This window comes from Brassica oleracea, chromosome C9, assembly GCF_000695525.1.
Source record: "Brassica oleracea var. oleracea cultivar TO1000 chromosome C9, BOL, whole genome shotgun sequence".
Classification (NCBI taxonomy): domain Eukaryota; kingdom Viridiplantae; phylum Streptophyta; class Magnoliopsida; order Brassicales; family Brassicaceae; genus Brassica; species Brassica oleracea.
In genome coordinates this window covers 15,654,260-15,660,517 of record NC_027756.1, presented here as the reverse complement: position 1 = coordinate 15,660,517, position 6,258 = coordinate 15,654,260, and the positions used below count along the sequence as shown (strand labels likewise).

General features: G+C 35.3%; 1 long non-coding RNA gene across 4 annotated transcripts; it reads left to right on the top strand.

Moving 5' to 3' along the window:
• The first annotated feature begins 348 nt into the window (after positions 1-348).
• LOC106315648 lies at positions 349-2,534 on the top strand. 4 transcript variants are annotated; one of them, XR_001264639.1, is made up of 7 exons: positions 349-599; positions 696-760; positions 933-1,189; positions 1,469-1,556; positions 1,680-1,711; positions 1,791-1,876; positions 2,029-2,534. It is a non-coding gene; the product is annotated as an uncharacterized LOC106315648 (long non-coding RNA). The 4 variants fall into 4 exon arrangements; XR_001264637.1 differs by having other exon boundaries at positions 668-760; XR_001264638.1 differs by having other exon boundaries at positions 350-760; positions 1,680-1,691.
• The last annotated feature ends 3,724 nt before the right edge of the window (positions 2,535-6,258 follow it).

Below are 6,258 nucleotides of genomic sequence, written 5' to 3'. Positions count from 1 at the left end.
TATTTGCTTATGCCTCCTTGTTTGGATGCAGATCAGGACCAGACCCGAAAGGGTAAAGACATAGCTCGAACGCGAGGCAAGGGCAGGAAGGAAGGATGGTGGGTTTGGGTAGATATAGGACGAGATTAACATGTAATAGCCTATAGCGAACTGACTTGTTAACTCGAACCTCAGATTATCTATTCAAATTGTATTATGCTTTACTTGACTGTCTAAAAAAGAACTAACACTCTGAAATAATTCTAAGTAAGGAAAAATATGAAAACGGCCCAAGTCTGATCGAGGAAGTCGAGCCAGATTCGTACTGATGTTACGAAAAAATGGGTCGGATCCTTTCACGAAGCTCGTCTCGATTTTATCTATGTCTAAACGCTGCTTCACGTGTCGTTATTCTATTAGGGTTGAACCAGTGTGTACTTTTCTGTCATTCGAGATCGAGGCGTGACCTGAGTTACAAGAGAGTTGTTTCATCTTCTTCCTCATCAATCCGCAAGATACCGGTTACAGCTTCAACCTCTTCAAGACCTTCTTAAATCCATACCCCATGATCTCTCTTGAATGCGATCTCAGGTAGGCGGTGGGATCTTGACTATAAAAAGGTATGCTTTCATGCTTAGAGAACCATCTCCTCATTTCTTATATCAGAAACCAGTAATCTTATTTTCAGTTCCATGATTTTCTTCCTGGGTTGGGAGAGGCCGAGCTCATCCTTTTATGGGAAGCTCTACGGATTGATGTCGAGATGTTCATCAATGAACATGTAATGATTCTATTTACTATTCCTATCTCTATATTGAAGAATCAAAAGCCCTGACTAATTGCATTTACATAAGACACTGTGATTACATAGCTTCATATCCCCTTACCGTGTAGCAAAACGAACATGTAATGATTCTGTATCAAGCTTTCACACAGTGCGCCTTTTGTTTTAGGGTTTGTTTTTTGATTGGAGGGGGAAGAAGTTCTGATCATGGCGTCGATGTCAGACATCGGATCAGGGACCTAAGACAGAGGTGGGAGGAGGAGGAATAGAGAGCTCGGAGACGGTTGCGGCGAGTGATTAAATGTTGTTGCATAGATGTTTTACGAAGGCGAAGAAGGAGAGAGGTTGCACATTTAAGGAGCGTATCAGTGAAACGCTGCTCTGCACCGCTGGAAAAAAGAGTTTCATTTACCGTGGAGTCACCAGGTACTGTGAGTGTGTGTCTTCTAATTTGAATAGCTGTTTATGATCCGGATGAGGATGGAGTGATTCGATTTTGAATTTCATATTGTGTAATATGACATCAGAGAAATTGAACTTATGATTTGTTCGATTCAGAGATGCTGAATCATCTGGAATCATTGATTGTTCTGACAGTTATTTTGTTGCCGACCATGTCTCATTGAGACAAGAATTGAATGTACTGTCTTACATAGCAGTAGCAGATGCTGATGTGTATTGTTTCTTGAATTTTTGTATGTACAGGCATGGATGGACATTTCATTGTGAAGGTCACCTTTGAGAGAAGATAAGAGTACATGGAACTAAAACCAGAACAAGAAGGAAAAACAAGGTTTATCTTCTTTTTTTTTTTTCCACGTCCGACCAACATTTCTCTCCACATCCGACAAAGCTGATCTATTTTCTTTGTTTTCCTTAAATGTTTTCATCGTTGATGCAAATTTCGCCGCATCAGGTTATCAGATTGGTAAGCTATAAGCTTTGAAGGTATTCATTGTGTTTTTTTTGTGTAACCGAACATACTTGGTATCAGATTGGATTTAACCGTTACTTATACACTTGGCAGGAGCATATGATGAAGAGGCTGCTGCTAGAGCTTACGAACTTGCTGCCTTGAAATACTGGAGACCTGGGACACTTATCAACTTCCCAGTGAGTTTTCTATGGTAGTATGCTTTAAACATTTGAGGTTTAAGCTCTTCAGTCGGACGCCTGGACCTGAATACTTCAGTAACATTCATTGAGATTCTAATTATATTTTCACCATCTTTGAAGATGTAAAACTTATTCTCCTTGAACAACAGGAGCAGGTGATGATCGAGGAGCAGAAGGTGACTTTCTTGGCATCTTTTATCTGACAGGATACATAAAGTGGTTGGGAGTCAATAAAACCTTTCAGCCAGAATCTTCATCAGAAGCATCAGAGGATGCAAAGGTTGAAGATGTTGGTACTGAGCTTAAAACACTGGAAGACACATCCGAGGCAACAGAGCCATACAAATCCCAAAACATTGGCATTACTCAGAGAAAAGAGAAACAAATATCATCGTCTTAAGCAATTTGTCTGCGTCACCTGCTTACATGAGCCTAGAGGAGAAAGTGCCAAGTTTTAATGTCTGCGTCATCTTGGAGATGATAACCTGACCATACCATTCGACCCAGCACGAAGATCCGTTTACGTGCCAAGTTTTAAATTTCTGAATTTCTTTTATAATTATCCCTATTCTGTTAAACTTTTAATGTTTCCAGTACCTTTATTTAAGATACATGGATCTTAACTTGGTTATCAAACAAAATTTGGTCATACACACTCAAACTTGGACTGTAATAATTAAACCTTCGACTGTAATCATATAATAATTCCTTGCAATGAAAGTTAACATCGTAACGTAGAATTCCACAACACACACGTCCACACTAACTAGCATGAGCCCATGCATCACAATCATAACAAGGAAACATTAAACCCACAAAGCACTCAACGAATTTCAAAACAAAATATACAACAATTCACCCCTATATTTAAATATAAACATCAAACCATGATTTCTCCATAGTTTTTCTTGTGATTTTCACAAACTCTTCTTCTATGATTCATATCTATACTACATGTGGTGTATGGAAATTAGGTGCAACAACGGGATGGATTTTTCCGGCTTATGACAAAGGGGATAGGTTATTGTTATTGGAATTGAACTCTACCTTAGAAGATTTAAAGAGAATGGTTTTGTAACAATGGCGACGAATCAAGTAATATGTTTGCTGAGATGCAGAGCAAGAAGAAGAAAGAAAAGATGAAACAAGTCGAAGTTGATAGGGATGATTATGATGTTGACACCATGATTTATGGACTTGTTTTAGGGTCTTGTTTAGGGTCTTGTGTAGGATCTCGTTTAGGGTTTGCTTAGGGTTTGGTAAGCTGTTATGGTATTCGTTTAGGGGTTTGTTTCAAAAATCATTACATATGCGAATCTCATTGTAAAAAACAAAAACAGAATAAGAAGAATTCCATCAACATAAGATTAAGCATTCTCATTCCCATACACCAACATCTAAAACAATAAAATTAAGCATTCTTGTTAAATCAAGTTACATAAACAAAGACAAAAAAGGTAACAACAACAAATGGTCTTCAATGGCTATTGACCCCAAAAAGATGACAAAGAGTAAAACAAATAAAACCATACCTTAAATCACTTGTTAAGCTAAGGGCATACGTCTGGTGATAAAGGAAGCCTCGCCGTAAAAACTTCACACTTGTCTTCGTGGCATCCAAATAATACTAACTTTACAAGTCTCACGCATTTTCTTAATTTGCTCAGGCGATTTTATCTACAATACAAGTATAAAACCTCGCTTGTTGTAGTAATAAAGATGAGTATCAAAAGAAACAAAACACAAAAAATTCAGCAAGGACATACAATATTTGAAACAATAGCTCTAGATTCAATAGACTGAGTGAGCAGAAGCTAAATGTATGAAAGAATCACTAAACTCAACAGTATTTTGGAGCTCACTATTTGGTTCGATTTTGGGAGTCCCCTGGATGTGAAAAAAATGGAAGAAAATTTGTTAGAAGCATATAACAGGGGATAGTTAAAGCTACGAAGTCATTGCAAGCCAATCGAATTGTTACATAACATTAACAGCACATGTAAAATTGTCAACACTAAGCCATTCTAAACTAAAGGACGATTTCATTATCAAAATATGAGTTGAGCCGTGTTCAACATTGCTAGTAACAAAGTGACAGGGACTTACATCAATAGCCCCAGACAGGTTTATCAATCTGAGCAGGCATAAATTAATGCTCGGTAGATATGGGGTATTGACAGCGTTTTGAAAACCGGACCGGACCGACTGGTCGGACCGTGGCTCGGTCTTCTAACCGGTTTCAGGTTGTACTAAAAACTAAATTTGAGTTAAACCTGCAAACCCGTTCAAAAACTGGCGAAACTCGTTAAAACTGGTGACCCGGTTCAATATTAAAATTCGGTTTTCTTGAATTCAAGTAAAAATATTAAAAAATGCAAATTTTAAAAAGATTTCATAAAAAATCATATTGTTTTTAAATATCTATCTAAATAAATTATTTTCATCATATTTTATATTATCTTAAAATTTTTCCTTTTATTTTCATATCATTTTTAGATTCTAACAATAATATAAAATTTTATAAAACTATGTTTTATAATTATATATATATATAGTTACGTGATCTAAAATTAAATTAAAAATTTAAAATCTGGTTGGACCGGTCCGATCGGGTTGGGTCTAGTAATTGGTTCGACCATGAACCGACCGCATAGATGGATTGGATTTCAAAGTTATTAAACCGATAAAAGCCACTTAAACTATCAAAAATCTATAAATTATCTATTAAACATAAAACTAGGTTATATTTATAATGTTTTATGTTTAAAATTTATTTATATTTTAATTATGTGTTATATTTAATAATATTACTTTAAAATATATATACTAAAAATATATTGAACCAGGTTTGACCCGGTCGAACCATATTGAACCGTGACCCAAAAAAACCTCGGTTCAGCTTCCGGTCCGATTTTAAAAACACTGGGATTTGTAGTTTTTTTCAGTTTCTAATTAGTTTTGTTTTTCAATTAGTTTTTGAATTAAGTTTTATATACATAAATTAGTTTTTTTTTGAGCAATACAGAAATTAGTTTTTAAAGTGAAAATCAATGGTTAAATTGAGTTTTTAGAAAACAAATTATACTAAAGAGACAAAAGTAGATTGGTTTTATATTAAAGAGACAAACATGTTGATTTTTTTTTATATTTTGGCAAATTTCTCTGTTTTTATTCTGACAAAGATAAATAAAAGTCATGATGGTAACATCTTATAATACTTCTTGTGATTTATGTTTGAATGTTATCTAAAGAGCAAAACAACACTATTTCAACATAATAAGTTAAATTTTCTTTTCCCCTACTTAGTAGGGGTAGTATTGTATTATACAGAAAAACATAAAACACACAAAAAAATATGATGTGTTATAAGATAAACTTTGAAATGATCCTCTACTCCTTTACCAACTTAAGCACTATGATCATCTACTCATCAAGCATTATGATCACCCACTCATTTACCAAATCAAGCACCATCTTTGATATTTTATGTATTGTTGATCACTATAAATACCATCACTCATCTCACTCTTTTGTACACCATTACATCTTCTTCTTCTTACTTATAATAAACTCTCTCACTTATAGTAGTGTTATTTGCTTCATACGGGTATTAAATTCTACTCTTATTTAAATTTCTCGATACTATAAATTATAAGTTATTTCATAACACGTTATCAGCACGATCACTCTGCGATTCGGTAAAATTTATTTGTATCATTTATACCCTGTTATAATGGTCGGTATACCGCCTCTACTATTATTTATATCATGTTATAATGGCCGGAATACCGCCTATATTATTTACTAGTAATTTAATTTATTTATTGGTCGGCCGAGCCGCCTTATATCCTGTTTATTATTTATTGGTCGGCCGAGCCACCTTATATCCTGTTTATTATTTATTGGTCGGCCGAGCCACCTTATATCCTGTTTATTATTTATTGGTCGGCCGAGCCACCTTATATCCTGTTTATTATTTATTGGTCGGCCGAGCCACCTTATATCCTGTTTATTATTTATTGGTCGGCCGAGCCACCTTATATCCTGTTTATTATTTATTGGTCGGCCGAGCCACCTTATATCCTGTTTATTATTTATTGGTCGGCCGAGCCACCTTATATCCTGTTTATTATTTATTGGTCGGCCGAGCCACCTTATATCCTGTTTATTATTTATTGGTCGGCCGAGCCACCTTATATCCTGTTTATTATTTATTGGTCGGCCGAGCCACCTTATATCCTGTTTATTATTTATTGGTCGGCCGAGCCACCTTATATCCTGTTTATTATTTATTGGTCGGCCGAGCCACCTTATATCCTGTTTATTATTTATTGGTCGGCCGAGCCGCCTTATATCCTGTTTATTATTTATTGGTCGGC